At 41.6% G+C, this 24,743-nt stretch overlaps 1 long non-coding RNA gene across 2 annotated transcripts in view; it reads left to right on the plus strand.

Moving 5' to 3' along the window:
• Positions 1–650: 650 nt before the first annotated feature.
• Positions 651–24,743, plus strand: part of LOC110343419 — a 141,352-nt gene continuing 117,259 nt past the window's right edge. For both annotated transcript variants that reach the window (XR_005881704.1, XR_002385687.2), the window contains exon 1: positions 651–724. This is a non-coding gene — a long non-coding RNA (uncharacterized LOC110343419). The remainder of the gene's footprint in view (positions 725–24,743) is intronic.

Here is a 24,743-nt window from a genome sequence, read left to right on the forward strand (position 1 = left end):
CTAGGATAGAATCAGACGCAATGGACAAAAAAGTCAATGAAATGATTTCTAATGATTTTCTGCTGTATTTGTAGACTGTCGCCTAGTACAATCATCATCAGAGAGGCTTCACCCAGCAACTGGTGGGAGCAGATGCAGAGACCCACAGCCAGACATTAGAGAGAGCTCAGGGAATTCCTCAGAAGAGGGTGAGGAAGGATTCTAGGAGCCAGAGGGGTTAAAGATATCAGAAGAACACAGCCCACAGAATCAGCTAGCCAGCATTGTAGGGGGCTCATGGAGACTGAACCAATAACCAGGGAGCCTGCGTGGGACTGACCTAGGCCCTCTGCATACATGCTACAGTTGTGTAGCCTGATGTTCTTATGGGACTCCCAACAGTGGGAGTGGGGGCTGTCTCTGACTCTTTTGCCTGCTTTTGGGACCCTTTTGTTCTTACTGGGTTGCCTCATCTAGCCTTGATCCGAGGCTGTGTGAATCTTCTAACTTGATATGCCATATTTGCTTGATATACCCGAGGAGGAGTGAATCGTGGCAGAGGAGAGGTGGAGGTGGAACTTGGAGGAGAGGAAGGAGGTGAAACTGTTGTTGGCATGCAATATATGAGAAAATAAATAAATAAATAATTTCAAAATGTTCTTTTTTTCTAAATACAGGACAAAAGAGAAGGTGTGTGCAGCCTCACTGAACTTGGGTGATTTGACATGGCTCTGGACATCTTCAGGTTAGTGACAGCAAGAAGACAAAGCTCAACATGCCTGGAGAGATGCAGGCATACCTACCCTGCCATCATTGAGGACTGCAACACAAAAGATTAACTAACATATGAAATGCCCTTGTTCTTTACTGAGAATGCTTGACAATAGCAGACAGCTGAGTTTTGGTTTCAAATGAGTGAGTTTACTAAGTATGTAGCAAGCAAGAACAAATAGTGATAAATATAAACAGCAACTTGGAGCAAAACTTTACCTTGGGAACTTTCAATATCATCAGAAATGATGGGAGGAGCCCCACTGAGGTCTTAATTGAGAGATTTTCAGGCAGAGTAGGAATTTCTCTACATGGATAAGCATATTAGTTAGGGTTACTATTGCTGGGAAGAGACACCATGACTCCAACAACCCTTATAAAGGAAAACATTTAATTGGGGTCGCTTATATTTTCAGAGATTTAGTTCATTATCATCATGGTGGGACTTGGCGGTATGCAGGCAGATATAATGCTGGAGAAGGAGCTGAGAGTTCTACATCTTGATCTGCAGGCAACAGGAAATGAACTGTGTTCTACATTGGGCATAGCTTGAGCATAGGAGACCTCAAAGCCCATCCCCACAGTAACACACTTCACATTTCCTCCAACAATGCCTCGCCTACTTCAACAAAGTCACACCTCCTAATAGTATCATTATCTGGGGGCCATTTTCTTTCAAAACACCCCAATAAGCTTCTAGTTTTATGTTCCAACTGCAGGAACTTTTAGGCCTCCAGGTAAACAATGGTAATCCCTGTTGGAAATGACTAACTTCTAGGTGTTCTCAAGGACATCATGTTTTTAATGCTCTCAGCTGTTTGGTGTTCTCTTTTCTTCCTGACACAGAGGCAGGGGTCCAGTCTGTGCCACAAAGATCTCAGAGGACACATGAGTTACTTATGCTTGGGTTTCTGATGAGCAAGTTTTTCTCTTAAAGTCAGCTCTCAGTGAGTTTAACCAGCACAGCACATGACAATCTACCAATAAATTTTATTTTAGATTATGGCCCTTACTGCATGGTGCTGTGTTATGCTACTTAGGTTATATTGTAGACTCAACCAGGGCCACAGCCAGCATATTGAGCAAACCAATGACACCACTCAAGTTTAGAAAGATCCTTTTAACACCTAGCATGTGTCAGAGGTGGAAACAATAAGTGCCCTGAGAGAAAGTGTGTCCACTGGGAAAACTGTTGATTAAACACTGGCCTGGTTACACTCTCTAAAGCTTTGCCACTCAAACAGTGATTGTTGCTCTAACAGAACCATTTGTGAGCTTATTAGAGCTGTGAATTCATAATCTTTCCTATGAATAGTGCATTTGAGTGTCTGATGCTGAAGTTCAGGAAGCCATCTGTTCTTTAGGAAATGCTCACACTCATTCAAGGCTGAGGATGCTGTTGTCAGTGACTGTCACTGAATTGTCTGGTTCTCTTTGGTCACCTGCAGTACATCTTACCCACCTCAGAGCTCCTGCTTTGGAGGCCTGCACTCTCTAGGTTAACTTCCCACTCCAGTGCAATGGAAAAATGCTTTTTACAGGTCCAGGTTCTCCCTGAAAGACTTCCAGGAACCGAGTCAGGGCTCCAGGGGATAGCTCCATCCCTTCACTCCAGGGCTTTGACCCATCAGAGAAGCTGTTCCACATAGAGACAATAATCCTGTGGAGACAAGCTGTGCTGAAGGAGGGTTTAGAGGACAGCAGGCTCTGAGGTCTGCAGTGGTGAGCAACAATACATCCTTCCTCTTTGTTTTGGTGGGCTAGGATACCAACATTTCTTTTTCTCATAGGAGTAGAGTGGACAGAAAACGAGCAGGAGCAGTCTGGAGAGGGTGGACTCTGGGATACCATAACAGTCTCCAGGAAGGCTCCACAACCTTCCTATCTGACATTGTACCCAAGTGTTGAGGACGCACTGAAATTCAATTATTTTTAATGTTGTTTTTGTCTCCTAAAATATGAATTTCTTTTGAGTGGGTAATAGTTTCAGTAGTAGCCATCAGTATATTTGAAGGACTCAAATATGCATAATTTTACCTTAAAATACACATGTAGTACCAACATTATCTACATTATACTAATACCAAAAGTACAATGGAAACATAAAAATACATGGTTTATACATGTCTTTTAGCCCTCATTAGATTGCTTGTCTAATCAAATCTGTTTTATACATTCCTGTCTAAAGATAATAGTCTAAGACTGGGAATATCTGTGATGAGCTCTTAAATGTGTAAAAAATTGACAACCATTTTTCTTTCTTTTTTTATTTTTATTTGCTGTTTTAGCTTAATTTTTATAGCGTCTGATGATCCCACCTCCCTGCCCCCCCCCAGGAGCATGTTGCTAAAAGCCTTTGTAGAAGGCTGAGAGCCAATGCTAAATATCTGCCTGTGGAGTTTTGCAGGGGTGAATGGCACCACTATTTTATAAATAGGTGAGATGAAGTGATTTCCTCATTGCATCTAGGCTTGGAGGAAGAAAGGAGGCAGTTGCAGGTCTGCAACAGGAAGGGACATCAAAGCAACACCTTCCCGTTCTTAGCCTCTGAGAAAGCTAAAACGCTCCCTTCATTCAGGCCTGGTCCCTCTAGTTGTTCTGTGGATTTCTCCATCTGGCTCTTCTGACACATACCTAGCAATTGTTTCTTCTCTCTTTTGTGCCTTTGGTCTTTTTTTTACCTCTGCACCAGTGATTTTCACCAGAGAGAGAAAGCAGAGAGCATGTGATGTGTAATGAAAACAAATCCCAAACCTCTAGCTCATTCTGCTGTTTAACTCTCCCCTCCCCAGATAGGAAGATTTCTTCCTGTATTTATTGTCTACCTTCATTACTATGAACCTGTCAGGCTTGCCTATGATAAAATACTTTCCCTTGAATTCCTAGTCTCCTAATTTTCAAGAAGGAATGATATTACTGTAGCCCTGCTTTGAATTGCTAAGGTCATGGCTAAGGTAGCTTGTGACTGCTCTGGTCTTCTGCTACCCTTGACCATGATGTTCTGGAGTGTTCCATCCTTTGTCTCTCTGGACCTATCATGGTTTCTGAGCAGAGCACTGTCTCCTGGGGAACATGAGATCTCATTGTCTAAAACCACAAATCAAACTACGCTTTATAAAATGAACGCTCACCCTTGTTTGCAGAGCATTGCAATGCTAAAACTGCAGTTTGAGGCTCTTGGTGTGGTAGGCCAGATCCTCTGTGACCCTGTGAAAAAGAAAAAGAAGGAAAAGGAAATAAAACATACCCTTGGTGTTCTTGAAGGTTGACCATTTATTAAACCCAGATGAGCACATGGGGCTGGAGTTGAGTGTTCTGTAGATGGACCAGTATTTGGGGAGGGATATTTGGTTCAGTTTGCAGCCTTGGGTCCTATGGGCAGAGCAGACCCAGATGGTACAGGAACCGATGTTCCTGGATGGGAGGCAGCAGTGATGATAAAGAAGGAAGCACTGTAGAGTTGTACCACAGTTTCCAGTGTATTTGTTCGACCAGCAACCTAAGCCTAGGTTGTTATGTGTTGAGACACTGCTGGCTATTGAATCAGACCCAAGGAATCACCCAGCATAGGGGGGACTCTCAGTCTGTGCTTCAATAAGCCATCTAGGGGGTGTGGTGTATATGTATGTTGAAGAGCCACTTTATAGGGAGTTGGGAAACCTGGATTGTGACAAGATGATCTCACAGCATCATTGTGACTAGGACAGATGACCAAAGATCTATGGACTTTTGATTCTGTCTCCAACTAAAAGGTTGGAAGGGAACTCACACCATGTATCCAAAGACATATTAATGCATCAGTCTTTATTATTATTGTTTAAATTTATTTATTTATTTTACATCCTGACGACAGTTTCCCCTCCCTTCTCTCCTCCCAGTCCCTTCCCCCACCTCCCCTCTGTACCCACCAATCCACTTCTCCTCTATTTCTATTCAGAAAAGGGCAGGCCTCCCATGAATCTCAACAAAACGTGTCGTTTCAAGTTGTAGTTAGACTAGGAGCCTCCCCTTGTGTAAAGGCTGGGCAAGGTGACCCAGAATGAGTAGTAGTGTCCCAAAAGCCAACAAAACAGTTAAAGACAGTCCCTGTCCCCACTGTTGGGAGGCCCACAAGAAAACCAAACTACACATCTGTAACATCTTCGCGGAGGGCCTAGGTCAATCCCATGCAGTCTCCCTGGTTGTCAGTTCCATCTCTGTGAGCCCCTATGAACCCAGGTTAGTTGATTCTGTGGGTTTTCTTGTGATGCCCTTGACCCCTCTGACCCCTACAATCCTTCCTCCCTCTCTTTAGTAGGATTCCCCAAGCTCACCCTAATGTTCGACTGTGGGTTTATGCATCAGTTCCATCAGTTGCTGGATGAAACCTCTCTGATGACCATTGGGCTGGGTATCAATCTATGAATATAGCAGAATATCGCTAGGCTTCATTACACTAACTTTTTTTTCCATTCGTGTTTGTTTCTATCCTGGTCTCTGGGCCATCGAGCCTCTGGGGCTGGTGCTCCAGGTAGTGTCAGGAGTGGGCTCCCTCTCACGGCATGGTCTGAGCCTGGACCAATGTATTCATCGTCCTTAATTGAGAAAGTCAAGGATGTAGCTTTGTGGTGTAGTACATGGCCAGGGCTGGGATTCTTTCTGGTTTTGATACCAGAGACTTCCAAGAAAAAGAACCTGCTGTCTTCTCTGTGACATACCTTGAAACTGCCTTTCCCAAATACCTGTAAGTTTGTTTCATAAATCATTGCCTCAGTAATCTTATAATTCCAGTTTATGCCAAAATGTTGAACTGCTTCATATCTTATGCTCAGAAGGATGTTGTGAACTACCCTAAGCCAATTTTATTTCTACATTAAGATTCTTTTGTGGGAGGCTATTGGTGGTGTCACTGTTTAAAGTTGGGGAAGGTGAAGGACAGACCACAAATTTTAATGACAGCAAGGCTCAACTGAATCTCTGCCAAAGAGTTTTTAGTGAAGACACTCAAGAGGAGAATGTAACCTGTCCCATAAGCCTGATGAAGACCTAGACCTAGGTCACTTCAAGAGTTCCACCAGCTCCTTGCATGAATGGTTCACTAGTGCCAAAGAGGCAGTAGTTTAGCAGCGGGATTCAGCTAATGTCCCAGCCAAATTCAGACGAGATCTTTCTGAGTCAGCAGCTGGACTCGGGACAATTTCTCAATCAAGCCCCGGGCACTTCTCTAATGTGTGGGCTACGAGGCTACTTGGATTTTCACACCCTGCTCATGCACGAGTGGGAAGGTCTGTGCAGTTTCTGGTCAATACAGTCATTGTGATCATCACTCATCTCACCACTAGAGAGTCATTTCCCATGTGAATGATACTAACAAAGAAAATATCTGGAGTTGATAGGCTGTGAAGATAGTTGGATGTTAGCAGAGCCTCATGTGGAGGGTGAAGTTTTCCTTAGCGCCTTCCAAAACCTATCTAGCAACCCCTATCCCCCTCTCTAGGCAGATTACAACTTCCTCAGACAGTGTGTCTGAGGAAGCACTGTAAAGTAAGCTGAAGGGTTCGTGCGTGGGCAATAACAAAGACAAGATCAATTTCATGATGCTTAAGAGGATGTATTTTTAGGTGTGAAATTTCTAAGTACACGTTGGTAATTTTCTAAGATTCAACCTAAGCGCACAGCGCCCAGGGTCTCTGAATATATTTGTGAGATTCACTTTTGAAGATACAGCCACTGACCAAAGCAAAAATAGTTCTTTGAAAAAACAAATGTGCGTTGCTTAGAGACAGAGTTGCTATGCTCTTTCTATAATTTCCTAAACAATACAGCACAGCAACTCTGTGTATACAGCACATATACATATATGTGGAGGCTGTAAGGAAACACTACGCCATTTTCTATAAGAATTGTACATCTGTGGATTTGGGTGTCTATGGGGTCCTAGAACCAAGCCTGAATGGAGACTGAGACTATGAGTATGTGTTTGTTGTGCTTTCTTAGGTTGCTGGCCTCCAGGTTCCTTACCTCATCTCCTCGAAGACTTTGCCCCGCCCATTTGCCTGATGTCCACTCCATCCAGTCATATATATACTATGTATCCCTTTGACCCTTCAGATGTCACTTTACACTGATATCTGGGCTCCCTCACAACAACAAGGACACTCCCTAACATCCTGCTTGGGGTGTCTTAGACCTCCTGCACTAACTCTCTTCTGAGTCCTGAGCTGTGAATCCTGCTGGCTCATTTGTCTTGGCCACTAGGTTGTGGGCTGCCTGAGCCTCTAGGATGGACTTCTTAATCCCCAGGACAGAGTCAGAGGCAGCTGAGAGTGCCTCATGATCCATGATGGCATTCTGAGAAGCTTTTTCTAGAGGTCAAGTGAGCTTAACTTGCCAGAGAATAATGTCCCCGGTGAGCAATACAGGTCATGATGCAATTATGTGCGAAATTTTAAGATACAGTCTCAGAGTAGGGGTAGAGAGAAGAGGTTGATGCTGAGTGAGTGCATTTAAAGACATTTTAGAGCCAAGACTGTGAGTCAGTGTCTCTAGAGCTCAGAGAACAATAGAGAACAAGCCACTCGCTTTGCCTACTGTGGAAAAGTGATGTTCTGATTAATCTCAGAGAACACTCTGGGTACCCCCTCATCTGTGTGGCGACACACAGAAGGATTCAGGAGGAATAACAATAGCAGTTACACCAGTTAAAATAGAAATGATATCATCTGGAACCACTCAACCAATTAGCATACAATTGAGTATAATGAGAAACCAGAGAGAGAGAGAGACAGAGAGAGAGAGAGAGAGAGACACAGAGAGAGAGACAAAGAGACAGAGACAGAGAGAACAGAGAGAGACAGAGACAGAGAGACACAGAGAGAGACAGAGACAGAGACACAAAGACACACAGAGAGACAGAAAGTTACTGAAAATACACACACACACACACACACTAAGAATAAGAGGAAGCAAGGGACAGAAGCTACTGGATTTCAGATTTCAGTGCAGATATGTTGTTTTTGTTTGCCAAGAAGAATTGCACCCATGAAGGAAGATAATTATGACCCTAGCATTTTAGGGTCTAGGATTCATCTCTTGTAGGTTTTGATATCTTACTCAGCCCTGGGCCAGTCTGATTTTAGGGAGAGTGTACATTATTTACATGAAAACAAATATGAGCATTAGGAGGCATTTCCCCCCTGCGTGCAATTCCCACTAAAGAATTTACATTCTTCTAATTTGCTGCTTTACTGCACCACTTGGTACCCGCCTGAGATGCTCACAATGTCCTCACAGTCAGGAAGGTGCTGAGGAAATTTACCCTTTTTGCACTGAATAACTTGCTCTCCTCCTGGAAGCCACTGAAATTCATACTCCTTTGAAATTCTCTTTCCCAAGCCTCGGTCTTGCTTTGCAGGTAGCAGTCGATCCAAATGGCTTGGGAAGATGCTTGCTTTGAACCTCTCATTGTGGGTGTCTTGTTGCAGTGTCTTGACTCTGAAATGGAGCTTTCAATAACAAATGCAGAGACATGTGTTTTATTTACGCCACGATTGATGAATTCTTCTTCTGAATGTATTTTAGCAACACATGAACATGGAGACCATCTGGTGTCGCTGCTTCCTGTGGAGAGTTTGGATAAACATTGTGAATAGCATTAATGTAAACCACATGGATTAGTGGCACCCATCCTCTTAGCTCAATAGACTTACAGACTGAAATCAAACCCAAAGTGTCTTTGGTAAGAAACCAAGCATCATACTTGTCATGTCAGAAGAACTGAATGTTTTTCCCCTCTGAGGAAGGGAGGTAAATCCTTCCTTCCTTCCTTTCTTTCTCTCTCTCTCTCTCTCTCTCTCTCTCTCTCTCTCTCTCTCTCTCTCTCTCTCTCTCTTCCTTCTTTCCTTCTTTCCTTCCTTCCTTCCTCCCTCCCTTCCTTCCTTCCTTCCTTCCTTCCTTCCTTCCTTCCTTCCTTCCTTCCTTCCTTCCTTCCTTCCTTCCTTCCTTCCTTTATCGTCCTTCCTCTATTTGTCTCTGTCTCTCTTTCCTTCTGTGTGCATGGTTTATATATGCATGTGCATGTAGATCATAGGACAACTTTAGTTTTTGAGATAGGGTCTTTCACTGGCCTATAACTCACCAAGTAGGCTAAACTGGGCAATGAGCCACATGAATCTACCTGTCTCCTGTCCAATGTTAGCATTACAAGAATATACCACCATGCCTTGCTTCTATTTATTTTTTAAAGGAATGAGTTCTGATGACCCAATTCAGGTCCTCCTGTTAGCAAGGCAACCACTTTACTGGCTGAATTGTAGTCCCAATTTCTAATCCTCCTTTAAACATGTAGACCTGCTTGTGCTTATCATATTTAGGATTTATGGCTGGCGCTGTCCAAAGCGGTCAACTTTTATACAAAGTTGAAGGTTTTCATGATGCAAAGTCCAAATGTTCCACCTTAGAGACTCTACATCACAACCCTAGCATCTTAGTTCTTGGATGTAATCTTCACCTCCATTTCAACTGCTGTGGGCAAGACTACCGATTGGTTTTTCAGTATCATATTTTTTCCTCCAGTAGCTTAGACCATGGGATGTCCATACCTGCGCTCGCTGTACATATTCCCTACCTCCCTTACTGAATCCATCATCTACCAAAACACAGATCTTCCCTCCTAAACATCTTGGTTCTCAGAATCCTCTTGCATTCATTTAGTTCCTGCTGGACCTGGATTCATTTGGTCAGACAACAAAACGAGTCTCACGCTATCGCCCTCAGTGCTGTACCTACTTGTCTTTACATGGTACCTGCTCCTCTAGTTTTCCTCTCATGGTAATTCTGCCACACAGTGCCACCCCTACTTACTTATGTAACAAAACATATCCTGGGTCATAGTAGCTTCAAAGATAATTAATGTGACAAAAATAATATTATTCATTTGAGCGTATGCCACGAGCTGATGGCCACCCATTTTTAGATCTGAACAAGGATGACACTAATAGACATGCTAGTGAGGTCAGGGGGAAAAGGTATCCAGCATCTGGTGAAGTGTTGTCAAATGGTACTTTCTGTTGTGACTGAAATGACAGGTGTGTGAAGTTGTAGTGGCTACCACACTAGGTGGCACTGTAGAGCACTCTACTGGGTTCTGAAGACCCTTAAGTGTTCTCATTGTGTTCTAGTTGATGTTTCTTTCCTTGTGCTGTCTTTGTTGCTCTCTCTGGGGCAGATGGACTTAGTGCAGAGTTTGAGACTCTCAGGCAGTCCATCCTGCTAGGTCCTTTTCTGTTAGGTCATCTTTTGTACTCTATTTCAGGACTGCCATCATGCAATTCTATCACCCTTCCCTGAATCCTGCACTGGCTTCTGGATGCTCTCATGCTGGGACTTTTGTGTCTCTATGGTTCCCTCTTCTACACAAGAAGCAGGAGAGTATAAAATGAGATTAGACCACCTCCTCTCTTTGCCATTTTAGACACAATAATATGCATTATGCTAGAATGTTTCTCCTCTGCTTCTAACTTCAACTGAGTGTATCTGCTTGGAGAAACCTTCTTTGGCTAGCCTGAAGAATGTCTGCATATCACTGGTCTCTGGATTGTTTTATTTTTCTGTGGTATTTACTGTAGTTCACACTATCTGTTGGTCTATCTCCGATAAAATGTGCATTTCAGAAGCCAGGACGACAGTAATTTTTGTTTCACTCCTTTGGATGTTTACAACTTAGTATATTATGGAGACTCCATGAACAATTGTCACATGAAATGTTCAGTCACTTTCATCTTTCTAATCGCTGAACACCACTGAGTGTGATCGACTCCTCAGCCTGAGAAGCAAGGAGAACAACTCCTATCCTGGTGTCAAGGAAGCCTCCTTCATTCTGATTTTTCAGAGTTCTGCATTGATGGGAGTGCTTTGCTTATTAATTTCCACTTTTAATTGTCCCATATAAAATTAGAATTTATTTAGTTCCCCTCTTGACCTTCATGTTCTGTAAACAGAGTTCTCTCAGTTGATGTGACTTCACTGGTATGTTTTCTTGTGGAGCTCTTCTTTTTATGCACACAACTACATTTGAACTTTGACTCCAGAGTCATTACCTGGTCCTTACTGCAGTGGACCACCTTTCAGAGCCTCATGGTCCTTACTGTAGTGGACCAGCTCTCAGAGTCTCATAGTCCTTACTGTATGGACCACCTTCAGAGTCTCAGGAAGAGACTTTACCACATACATTCATATTGCTCTTACTTGGGGTGAAGGACTTACCTGTAGCCATTTTTATATATCCATGTGTGTCTTCTGTACCCATTCCTCTGTGGACAGCAGTATAACACACCTAGAATTTTATAAAAGATTCAAAATTTCATATCCTACTGTAGATGCATTTGAGGCCACTCTGTGTAGTAGAGAATGGACTTGTTTGAACATGATGATCTTGGGTAACGTCTCAAAGGAATTATCCTCCATGTTCTAGCCACCAAAGGGCTCAACTCCCTGTGTCTGGGGGTCCAGAAGAACTTTCATCTATTCAAAGGGAATAAGAGTTTATTTCTACCATGTTCAAGATCTCCTGGAAATTCATTGGAAATGAAGTCAGCACTTTCCTTGTTAGCAAGTTTGTCAACTATGTGGGCTTCTGAGGTTGGGCTATAGAGGTATGTTGAAACAAGTATAGTGAATTGAAGTCCTTTCCTATGGCTTACTTCCTAGACAAGACAGATAGTTACATTATTCAGGGTTTCCTAGATAAACAGAAATAACTGGAAAATCAATGTATCTATGGACAAATAGAAGTCAGGGGTGTATCTGAAAATCAGTGTCTCTGTGGACATGTAGAAGTAGGGAGTGTGTCGTGGAAATGAGTGCATGTGATTTTGGTGGCTGAAAAGCCATATGATATGTCATCTACAAAATGAACAGCCATGAGACATTGCAGTATAATTCAGCAATATCAGAGCATGATATAACTCCCAAAGTTGGAAGATCCAAGAATCATGTGCTCAGATTCCTGCAGGTTGTAGAAGATAGATTTTCCAACTCAAGAAGAAAGGAAATTTTCCCTTCTTCTGTTTTTTTTAGTCTATCCAGACCCTCAATAGATAGAATCATCTCCCCCCTCAGTTTACTGATTAAAATTCTAATCTCTTTGGAAACCTCCAAAAATAATGATTTACCAGCTATATGGATATACCTTAGCTTGGTCAAGTTGATATGTGGGACTAACAATTATAGTTCATAATCTTTCCACCTGTTTACATATGCATTAAATAAACATATCCAGAATTTACAGAGTGATTTCCATGAGCTAGTCACCACACTTGAATTCATATTTATTGGTCTGCACTCAGTAGTGGATTCATTTTTACAATCCTTAGATTCAAGACTGAGGTATGGGGCTTGTGCAAAATCATACAGCTGATGAGTGGCAAGATGTATTGCAAACTGTCATCTATACACAGAAGTCTTGAATTATGACTCTTGGGATTCTAGCAATAATAAAATTAAGAAACACAATGTTTCCTAGATGGTTAAATGCTCTGTCAAGGCTTGTTAATGTTATTACAGATACAGGAAATGACCAGGTCCTTCTGCACACAGCTACCTCAAGCACATGGTCACAGAGTGGTTGTGCTCTACATGATGGTATCTTCAGACTTATTCTTCCCTACAGAAGGTATAGCATTACAGGGTTTCAGAGATGCTTGCCCTCTCCTTGGACTGTGTGAGGTAGTTCAGGAAGCAAAAGGAGATCTTCTCCCCTCCACAAACCACATAGCAAGCTGTCTAGGACTATTACTGGTTATGGCTACTCTGTTCATCCATTCCTTTCAAATGGGGAGAGGACCAGTGTTGGAAAACAAACAATGCTCCTTTCCCTTCAAGAATCACAAAATACTCACTGTGACTTGCATTATGCACTTCCATCCACTACAGAAATGACACAAAACACAAAATTCCATTATCTTCTTATTCCTGAAGAAGCACAAGTTATGAAAGGTAAAGCCATCCTCCTAAGGTCACAGACTTCACCACTGTTAAGAGCAAAGACCAGGAGCTTAGCTATTCCTTTACTCTAAGTTCAGTTTCAGCACAGATGCTTCTGCCTAAAAGGCTGGTGTTTCAGTTCTTTTATGCTAAGCTCCATTTCAGCACTTCTCCTGATGTATGGCCTGAATTCTGCTTCAGTGGGTCTTGCTCAAAACTCATTTCTTTGGCGAACCATCCTCTAATCTCATATGACCACAGGCCCTCCTTAGACCGGAGCTTGCGGACATGGTCTTTGAAAAATGACATCATAATCCTAAAAAGAAATGAAGGAAATTGAAACCAATCTTTGCAACATACTATTTTTATTTGGTTGCTTGTGCTATTTAGATGGAGAGGGCACTGGATAAGGACTATATCTTTTCCATGTTTTATACCATGCCTGATAAGTTCTCAGAATATAATAAATGTTTCACAGGCCAATGAAAAATTCCAAAGCACATAACCTACTGGGGAGGTTGTAAAATTATTCATGGCTGACAGTAAGAAAGCTCCAGAGTTTTACTCTATAGGGAAAAGACACCCAGAAGCCTGGAGTCACTCTTGGAAAAACCACATATGTGGAGGATTAAAAAAAATATTTCCCTAGGATGAATGCTAATAGGGCATCTCAAAGGTATATAATGACAATGAGGCAATGTTTGCCACTCTATCATAAAACTGATAGTTGGTCCTGGTTGTTTATCATCAGCTACACTGATTTTTAATATGGCTGTTAGAAGAGGACCCTTAGAATGGTGTATTGTTCATTGAGTAAGAGAACACATACACAGGAAATTATACGTATATTAAGTATTTGTATATAAATTATCATTCTGAATTATGGAGTTGTCAGTTGTCTGGACACAAGAATGGTCTTTGCAAAACTCTTAGAAAATAAAAGTGCGAAGTTGTTGGACAAATAAAATTTGAAATCCCACTATGTACATTGTAACCATATGGCAGTTACATGGGCTATTGGAGAAAGATGATGTGAAATAGGAAATGGGTAGAGTTCTTTAGAAATGTACATATAAATCCATACCAACCATTTTTGGACAGTTGTTTCTTCTCTTTTATTTTTATTGGATTAAAAAAATAAATCTGGATTGAACTTAGGGCCTGTATGTACGAGGCAAGCCCTTTTCCACTAAACTAGACCCTCAGCCTGACATCTGCTTCTCTAACTTTTGGGTTGTCATGGCCACACATCAGTTATTGCAGATGGAACCACTTATTAATTTGTGCATGTGGAAGCCAGCATACCGATCAAATCAAGTGATTACAAGGACATTTTTTGGGCCAGTGAAGAAGTAGGAGAGAGAACCACTGAAAAATAGAGGCTATATGTATGTTGGGTGGATAGGTCCAGGTCTGGGTCTGGAGTTTACCAGTATGGGAACTGTGTTAATTAGCTCTCAGTTGCTATGACAAATTATCTGAGAGAAACAACCTAAAATAAGAAAAATTTACTTTGGCTCAAATTTGAGAGATTTTTACTGTGTGGCTGGTTGGTCCTGTTGCTTTGGACCTTTTGTAGAACAGTGCTTCATAGTGGGATCCCATGGAGGAAGGTGCTTAATAGCTTCATGGTGGTCATAAAGGAAAGAGAGAAGAAAGCGACACCAGTGTCCCAATATCCACTTCAAGAACACAGCCCTGGGGACTTAACTTTCTTCCATAAAACTCCACGTGTTACTGAGCTCTGCCACACCCCAGAAACATCACAGGCTGGAGGTAAATCTTGAATACACAGACCTTTGGAGGTCATTCTAGATTCAAACTGAAGCAACAATATTTTGTCTTTATTTAGCCTTGGATGATAATAATAACTATTGGACCTTATGATGTCATATAATCCAGGTCAGGAGTAGCATTTCAGGTTTTTAAGAAGCTGACTGTCTTAAATGAAAGTGAAGGTGAGGCTGAATTGTGAGAGAAAATGAAAAAGAGGAGAAGTATTCAGATAGCATGCCAGAATGGCACAGAACAAATAAACAAAACTCAACCCCCCCAACCAAACCCAAAACTAGCAAGCAACAACTTTAGTCATACTCAGAAGAACTGAGAATGAATTATACTCCTGACAAGAAAATCATCCTGTAAGTATTTAGATAAATTGAGCCCCTGTTCTTTTTCTACTTTTCCTATTTGTGGTAGATATACAGTCTCCTTTCTAGTCAGATAGAAGATGAAATTTCCGACATCCTCAAGGACACAGCCATGGAGTCTGCTCTGGGTTGTTATCCGTGAACACAAGTGACCTGGGTGACGGCAGGAGGGCACCTCATGCGTTCTTACTTGACTCCTGTGTGTTCTCCGAGCCATCATGTGTGTACAGCGTGTGAGGGCAGGCAGGGAGGGGTGCCTTTCTTTGTGGGATAGTCTTACCCGGTGTGGGGAAGTTCCATAGGGTCATTCTGACCTACCTACAGCAACTCAAGATGAGAAGTAAATGTCCAGTCTGTGAAGTCATGCATTTTTGAGGGGAGGGGAGGGTCAGTTGTAACTGCATCATATCATTGCCTTTTGTTTTGCCTTGGTTTCCATTGGAAGATATTTTCACTACTAGATTTCCATTCTGCTCTTGCAGCTTTTAGCTTGCTTTATTTACCCTAAGGCTTCATTCAAAGGACCTCAACATCTGTACTAGTACTGGAATAAAATGACTTTGGGAAACAGGATGCTACTGATTATAAACCTTATGGGGGATTTCAGGTGAGAATTAGAACTGAAAACTTAAGAAATGATTCTATTAAAATGTTGTATAGGGTAATACATTGTAAGACATAGTCATAATGCTATTTCTTCCCAGGGCTTGTCATTTGTCCATTTCTTTTAACTAGTATGATACACTCTATACTCTTCTTATCATAACTAAATTATGGCCTTGATTTTCAGATACTGTGAAGTATTTATATTCATTAGGAATCAGCTTCTTAAAAAGTGACGTGGGTTAAATCCACGTACCTTCTGGAACAGTTTCTCTTTTAAAGGGAATGTTTCTGTGGTGCTGCTAGACCTCACAGTTTGCATTCATTAAAATATGCATTAACACACTTCACTGAAACTAGAATTTCAATGTCAGACACTTTTGGATGGTATGAGAAAGTTGGAGCAAGACTCGAAAATTTGGATCCATTTCTTGCTTAGAATCTGCTGTCAGTTTAGTTTCTCACAGTAATTCACAGCTAGGGAAAGACATCCTTAGAATTTGGAGGCAGAAACGTCATCAGTTGATGGTGACTACGGAGAAGCTGGCCTGGAACAAGGACAGATTTCTCCCAAGCTTCTGGTCATCATGAAATTTAGAAAGCAGGAGGAGGTGCAAATATGGGGGTCTTTTATGTTTGTCCTAGAGAAACATAAAATTGTGCTAAAAATAACTTTTCCCACTTGTGAAAGAGAAAAGATGGTCATAGATATCTTGAGTCGTAACATGATTCAGCAGTGTGCTAAACTCTGCACAAACCCATGCACACACATGTAATTACCCAGAAAGGCCAAGGAAGTGGTTGCCTCCCCTAGGCAGTGATGGTTGAGGGAGCACCCTGTGTCCCCGTCCCTCTGTGCTCTCTTCTTCAGATCTGGCCGCGTGTACGCTGAGAATTCTAGTTGTTCCCCCCATCTTCTCTTTCCCATCCCCCCTTCTGGTGTACTTGCCTTGACTTCCACTTTCACGGTCTCTCTGCCTTGGAGTTCTTGGGGGAAGAAACGGAAAACACTGTAAACGTCTCTTGGCAGGCTCTGAGTATCCTTTCCCAGCACTCTGACTGAGCAGTTTGGTGAGGCTTGTTTGAATGTTTCCACTCTTATTACGTGGGTCCCATAACCTTGCTTCACTAAACAACATTCTCAGAAGAAGAGGTAAAAACAAATGGGAACGGTATGACTTACCCTAGCAACACAATTTAGCACCAGGCTCTGGTCTAATGTATATCTTACTGCGATATACAAAGGTCTAAATTATATAGTAAGATAATTATAGATGAAATATTGCTCCTTAGAGATAATACATGCAAAGTAAAGTGGAGTAGAGAGTGATTCACTTGAGAGAAGAATTACACCATTACCAGAAAAATTAAATTCTAAGCCTCAGGTTTAGGTTTCCCTTGTGGGGTTCATCCTGCGTGCACTTTCTGTTGTTTGATTGGTTTTCCTTCCCTGCTCTCTGTCTTCTGAGAAATCAGCCTCTTCAGGTAGCTGTTAGCAGAGGCATTGGTGCTCCAAGCAGGAAGTCACAGCCAGATGCAGAAACTAGGTTACCAAACATGGAGCTGGTGAGTGGTCACTTAGTGTCACCTTCAGTCAGTTTTCTTTTGGTTACATAGGTACAGTTATTGCCTATAATGTTGTAGGTTTTTTTTCTAGCGATGGGCACTAAACCCACAGCTTTGTACTTGATGGTAAGGTGCTCAACCCCTAAGCTTAATCCCTTACTGTTGGTCTACAGTGTGGTGATGGTGAGTGTCAACGTCACTGATCAACTTGACAGCATCTAGAATCACCGAAGGGACGAACCTCTGGCGTGTTTGTGAGGGAGTTTCTAGAATGGGTTAATTGGCGTGGGAAGACCACGGATGGCACTATTCTGTGGGCTATGGCTAAGGTTTCATAGAGTAAACAAAAGGAGATAGCGAGCTCAGCAAGTCTGTCACTCTCTGCTTCCTGACTGCAGGAGCAGGGTGTCCAGCTGTTTCAAGCTCCTGCCACCGTTCCTCCCTTGCCATTACTGACTGTACCCTTACACTATGAACCAAAATAAGCTCCACCATTAGATTTCCATTCTGCTCTTGCAGCCTTTAGCTCGCTTTACCCTAAGGCTTCATCCAAAGGACCTTAGCACTTGTACTAGTACTGGAATAAAATGACTTTGGGAAATAAGATGCTGCAGCTTATCAACCTTGTGGGGGATTTCAGGTGACACCAGCATTGCCAGGGTGTTTGAGATAGTAACAAGCAAAGCAACTAATACAAATATCTTTTTGGATGTGGAGTATAAATAGAAACCAGAATTTTCCATCAATTTGAGTGAGGATGGTCATGTTTTATATACAAATACACATACTTCTTTATTTCAAATATATCCATTTATGGTTCCAAATGTCACCTGCATGGACACACAATATACATTATTCACAAATAAATTACACAGGACAGACTTCCAGGTGATCACGTATAGGACTTCTCAAACATGGGTAGCTCACTAACTTTAAACAGGTATGAAAATATCTCATATCGATGGGTAGACTCATCTTATAAAGGCATATTTTATGTTCTCATTTTTTCCTTTTGCAGATTGGCCATTTCATCGTTTTGCTGCATTGGCGTATTTGACAGAAACCGATCAAAGAGGGGGAGTTACTTTGCAAGGGTGTCAGTTCATTATGTCAGGGTGGGCATGCTGTGGCAGAGTGGTGCATCATGGATGACAAGATGCAGAGAAAGGAACGCAGGGCTAGGCTGCCTGTCTCCCTGTAGTCATTGGTTCTATCCTAGTCTCAGACCGAAAGATGGTACCTTGCCATCTGCTAACAGGTGTGAGTCACCATTTCCTTGGTGACTCCAAATCCAGTCAAAATGTCAGTCAAAACCATTCATCACATTAATGAATGGATCATCTACAGCAGTTTAATGAGCACCTGGACAGTAGAGTTACACGTTCTTTCAAATAACTTGTACATATTTTCCTTTCCATGCTTTTTTTTTTTGTGAATGATTTGTATTTGCGGAAGTTAGACTAAGTTGGGCCAGGGTTGTCTGGATATAATGACAGAATTTTCTTTGACGACTGGAGAGCTGGTTCGGTGGTTTAAATACTTGTTGCAAAAAACGTGAGACCCAGAGTTGGGCTCTCCAGTCTCACGTAAATGTTGGATGAATATTACAGCCAGCCTGTATTCCAGTCTTGGAAGACAAAAACATGATCATGGAGCAAGCTTGTTAGTACATCTCCAGGTTTGATTGACAGACCCTGTCTCAGTGAATACAGGAGAAGATTGATGGAGGATGGACCCTGACATCTATATCAGATCTCCACATGTACACATATACACATGCACCCCCACACCATGTGTCCACATACAAGCAAAAACATGCCCACACAGGAAAATATTTCCTCAGACAGAAACTTACTTATTTTCATGGAAGTGGGAAGTGGGCCAGGAAACACTACTCTAGGCTCACTGACAGCTTCTTTTTTATTGGGAATCCATGGGACTACCTTCCTGGTTTTATTGTGAGAACATTTAAAATCCATTTGTCGACACTCCCTTTTCCTATAAAAATAACATACTTTATATGGAAAATATTAAAATACACATTCAGGAACTTACTTCAGTTTAGAAACACACTAGCATTGGAGCTCTGTCACATATTAAGCATAGGTATCCAGTGGGAGGAATTAATAATACAGTAATTTTATTTTATGATTCCTTTGGAGAAAACCACGAGATTATTTTTAAAATGCTGCTGGATTATGCCTAGTGAGAGGAAACTGTAAAATGCTTGAAAATGAAACAAACAACTCTCTGAAAAATCTAGAAAGGGAGGATTCTTTCATGTCTCAAGTTCACTTTTCCCTTTGAAGGACTAAGTTGAAAATCATGCAGACATCAATCAACTCCAAAGGCTCTCCTAGAGTTTGATAAAACAGGAAGAGCCTTTGGATTGATAGTAGCAAATTATGAAAGATGTGTGCGCTGTGTATTCTAAATTATAATACAATGTATCCTAAGACATTCCTGTTTTTTTTCTTTTTGCTTTGACTCTTTTGACAGTGCCTCTGTCTTTATGTTTCTTACCGCCTACTTTCATTTAATGGTAGATAACCATAGTTTAGATATTTTTGAAAAAAACTTCATTGCTTCTGGCCATATCCTGGACTTTTAATTTTTTAAGTAAAAACCAAGCACGCTTAGTTTTGAATAATAGAAAAGAAAGAGAATGACAGCCTGCCCTCCCTCCCTCCCTCCCTCCCTCCCTCCCTCCCTCCCTCTCTCTCTCTCTCTCTCTCTCTCTGTCTTCCTTTCTTTTAATTGGAGTTGAATAATACTCCATAGCATGGCTATTGAAGGAGAAGGATACAATTTTCAGTACTAGGCTATTATGAATAAAACTGGTACAAAATGTATGCTTAGGCTTCATGTGAACATTCATTCTCTCCTCCTCCGTCTGTGTTTGTTTTTTGGAGACAAGACCCTGTGTTTCCCAGGCTGGTCTGATCTTGCCATTCTCCTGCCTCAGCTCCACAAGTGCTGAGTTTTAACAGACACGTCCATTTCCAGGAAACTATATGTTGGAGTAAGTTGTTTTATATTTACATCTTATTTATTTACTTTACTTCCTGACCAAAGTTTCCCTTCCCTCCCATTCTCTCCCCATGCCCTCCCTCAATCCACTCCTCCTCTGTTTCTGTGAAGAAAGATGCAGGCCTCCCATGGGCATCAGCAAAGCGTGGCCTATCAAACTGCAGCAAGACTAAGTGCCTCCCCTTGTGTTAAAGCTGGCAAGGCAACCCAGTACCAGGTATAGGTTCCCAAGAGTCGGCCAAAGCACTAGGGGCAGCTCCTGCTCCCATTGTTAGGAGTCCCTCAAGTAGACCAGGCTACACAACTGTAACGCATGCGCAGAGGGCCTAGGCTCTCTGGCTGTCGGTTCAGTCTCTGTGAGCTCCTATGAGTCCAGGTTAGTTGATTCTGTGGGTTTTATTGTGGTGTCCTTGACCACTCTAGCTCCTACAATCCTTCCTCCCTCTCTTCAGACAGATTCCCCCAAGCTCCGCCCAATGTTTGGCTGTGGGTCTCTATATCTATTTCCTCATATTTAAATTTTAAAATAAACTTCCCACCTTTTCCAGAGTAGCTGTTGGTAGGCTTATAAATGCTGACTCGCATTGTTTTTTACCATTTGCATTCTATTTTAGCACTTGTGAAAAAGTGTGTGACGCTGTCTCTGCATGATTTTAATTTCTCTACTAGAAACTGAGACTGAGTCTTTTCCCCTTTGCTTATCGGCACGCTATATTCTGTTTAAAATAACTGTCTTTTTCACATTTTCTAGCTGTGTTATCTGTGTTTCCCACTATTGACACAATATTTCTTTAATGTAGATTCCACTTCTTTACTTGACATGGGATTTGTAAGCATTTTTCTCCTGGACTGTAGCTTCGTTTTTTTTAAACAATGTTGTGAGATTTATTTATTTGTTTTATGTGTGTGCATGCTTTGCCTGCATGCTTTGATCTGTATACATGCAGTATCTATGGAGGCCAGAAGAGGGCATCAGTTCCTCTGAGCAGGAGTACCAGATGGTTGTGGACCACCATTGAGGGTGCAGAGAATTGAATCCAGGTTCCCTGGAGGGGAAGCTAGCGCTCCATCCCTGAACGGTCTCTCTGGCCTCCTCTGGAGTTCCCTTATCAGGCTTTTAACAGATATTTTCACAAAGCAGAAGCTTTCAGCTTTTCTGACATTGAGATGATCGGCTCTTTTTCGTTTGTGCGTCCTACTTTTGGTACCAAATAAACGGCTTTTTCATGTGATTTCAGGTCCTGATAATTTTTGGTTTGTATTTTCCTCTTAAGGGCATGAACGATTTTGCATTAATTTTTAAAGAAGCTGGGAAGCTGAGCTCATTCTCCTGCTAACCTCCCATGCTAGGTAGGTGGGTCTAGCATTTGGTGGCTCGTGTTGCCTTTCTGCAAAGGCAGCTGAATGTTGTGGGGTTCCTATGGGTCCCCTAGTCTGCTTCCTTGACCCACAGGTCTGTTTTCTGTGACTGCCTTGGTGTTTATTACTGTGGTGATATAACAAATCAGGTGGGTTGACACCCCACCCCCATTTTATTCTTTCTTTTAAAATAGTCTCTTATTCTACCCCATTTGTCCCTTAATGTAAATTTTATAGTAACCCTGTCTGTCCCAATAATCAACCGTGGGATTTTAAAAACTAGTCTCTTTTTATTGAATATTTGAGAATTTCATGCAATCTATTTTAATATTCGCCCCCATTTTCTCCATCCTAATCCTGGAGTTTTGGTAAGAATTGTGACCAACTGATATGTTTATTTGGGTGGGATTGGTATTTGCACCACCTAGAGTTTATTGACCCAAGAATACACTATGTATTTAATATTTAGATTATTGATTTCTTTCATCAGTATGTAACACAAATTCTAATTGGGCTTAATAGATATAGAGTCAAATATAGAGGCAAATGCTGAAAGATCAGAGAAGCAGAGCAGCCAGTCGCTAGTTCTTACCTCTCCTCAGACCCAACGCTATGAGTTCCTGTCTCCTCCTGTCTTCTATCCCTCTCTCTGCCCGGCCACATCTCTTTCTATCTCTACCTGCCTAGTGCTGTGTTTAAAGACACATGACTCCCAAGTAGTGGGATTAAAGGTGTAAGCAACCACCTCTTGACTCTGGTTCTTTTAGACTGGCTCAGTTTTGTGTAGCCCAGGGTGGCCTTGAACTAACAGAGTTCTGTCTGCTTCTGTCTTCTCAGTGCTGGGATTAAAGGTATATGCTACCACTGCCTGGCTTCTATGGCTAGCTAGTGTGGCTAGCTCTGCACTCCGATCTCCAGACAATTGACATTACTATTTTGTAGTTTTTAACCCTGTACTTCATTTAATTCACATTTTATTTTTTAAGTGCATGCAGGAATCCTAATTTCTAGATCCCTGTGTGTGTGTGTGTGTGTGTGTGTGTGTGTGTGTGAGACATTGACACTAGTCATAGTATATGGCAGGCATGGGTGCTAAAGCTCTTTTCCTTTTGGTTATGTGTCTAAATTGGTCACTTAGAACCTTATGGGTCTCAATGGAATTCTTTTTAAAAAGTTGAAGATGTGACACTGGTTTTAATTTTAAAAATTCATCCAACTTGCAAATTTCAATGCAAATGTGTGGAAGAAAACCTGTTTATTGGGACAATTAGGTTTGCTACCATGTTATGGGATGCTCACAAAATTCTATAATATTCCTAAAGATCCATTTTAAGATCAATTTTCTGCATGGAAATTGCTTAATAATTTCCAACAACAGTTTTTAGGCTTTATTTTTTATTGCTTTCATTACATTCTTTGAACTGTTTTAAAAAAGTACCTTTTAAACTAAAATCAAATTACATTGCTTTACCTCTTCCCTTTTCTTCCTCCATCCCCTTCCAGGTACCCTCTCTGCACCCCCAAACTTCTCTCTATTGTCATTGTTTTACACACACACACACACACACACACACACACACACGTAACTTGCTGGGTCCATTTTTGTTGTTTATATGTATATGGTTTCAGGACTGATCACTTGGTATTGAATAACCAATAAAGGGGCTCATTCCTGGGAGAGTTAAAGCCCCCTCTGTTTAGCTGCCGACTGGACTGTTCTTTGTCTAGGGGTGGACCACATGAGATTTTCTCCTTTCTATTTTAGCATGTCTGTTGATACCGCCATTGTTCCAGTCTTGCTTATGCAGCGATTTCTAGAAAAGGCGTTTGCATCTCACTACCCAGTAGTTCAGTTCTTACAGCTCTCTTCCCCATGCTCTGTAATGCTCCTGAGCCTTAGATTACAGAAGCTGTGATATAGATGTATCCTTTGTGGCTGGCTCCCCTTGGCCCATTATTCTCTGCATTGCTTCCCGTTGTGGCTTGATGTGGTGAATTCTATTTGCTGTAAAGAGAAGCATATTTGATGAAGGGTGGTGGCTGCACTCATCTGTGAGTATAAGGAGGTTTAGAATTTAGTAAGGAATTATGCTCGTCTAGCAGAGTGGAGATAGTAGATTCTTTCTAAGGTCCGTGATCTTACTAGCCTCTGGAAGATGGGTAGACGTCTATTACCAGGTGTGGTTTCCCTCCTGTTCAGCAGGCCTTAGGTCCCTTAGACTGCTATTGACTGCAATCTACACGTGAGTGGAACTTCTTGCACCTTTGTTCATATTGCTCCTTTATGCATATTTCGTCATGCTGGTCATTGTCACAGCTGAGCAGGACCGTTTAATTGTTTCCTTTCCTCGGCAGCTCGTATAGTATTTTCCAGAAACTAGACCTCAGGAAAGAGGCTTTCAGATCAGATCCATCTTGAGTCATCTGAATTGTGTGTCCTAAGTGTGTGATATCTTCAGTAATGGAGCTGTATCCTCAAAACCCGAGAGGCAACCAAAAGCTACATTTATAATATATATTGTTTTATGAATCACTAGGACTACTCTGGCCAACCTTTCAAGAGGACATTTCTTGTGTCTATACTGGAGTTTTTATTATTCTGATTCCTTGGAACATTGTCAGCCCAAGAGAGTTAACTTTCCTTAAGATGCTATATATGTATATGCATGCATATGAGTACACATGCATACACATACTCTTATATATTGTGATTAATTTAGGTAAATATAAAATAATAGGATTCAAGGCATTAGAAAATAACCTTGGGTTACTTGCCTTTATCCCTCCCTCTTCTGTATTGACTGAACTCCCTCCTCTCCAGTTAGAGTGTCCTCTGTTGTGAAATATTAGTTGAAGATGTGTTACACTTGTTTATGATGTGGAACATTGTTTAATGATGTAAAGATGTGCTGCATTATTTTATGTTGCATTTGTTTAACTCTGTGAAGCTATGTTACTTTGCCTATCTAAAACACCTGATAGGTTTAATAGAGAGCTAAGTGTCCAATAGTTAGGCAGGAGAAAGGATAGGCAGGGCTGGCAGGCAGAGAGAAAAATAGGAGGAGAAATCTGGGAAGAGAAGAGGAGGAACAAGAGAAGGAGAAGGAGAGGAGGATTTCAGGAACAAGTCGCCTAGATACACAGCCAGGCTATGTAAGTAAGAAGTAAAGAAAGCTCTATAAAATAGAGAATGATAAAAGTCCAGAGGCAAAAGATAGAATAATTTAAGAACAGCTAGCTAGAAATAAGCCAAGCTAAGGCCCAGCATTCATAAGAAAGAGTAAATCTCTGTGTATTTATTTGAGAGCTGGGTGGTGGGCACCC

Source organism: Mesocricetus auratus, unplaced genomic scaffold (genome assembly GCF_017639785.1).
Source record: "Mesocricetus auratus isolate SY011 unplaced genomic scaffold, BCM_Maur_2.0 Super-Scaffold_100015, whole genome shotgun sequence".
Taxonomy (NCBI): domain Eukaryota; kingdom Metazoa; phylum Chordata; class Mammalia; order Rodentia; family Cricetidae; genus Mesocricetus; species Mesocricetus auratus.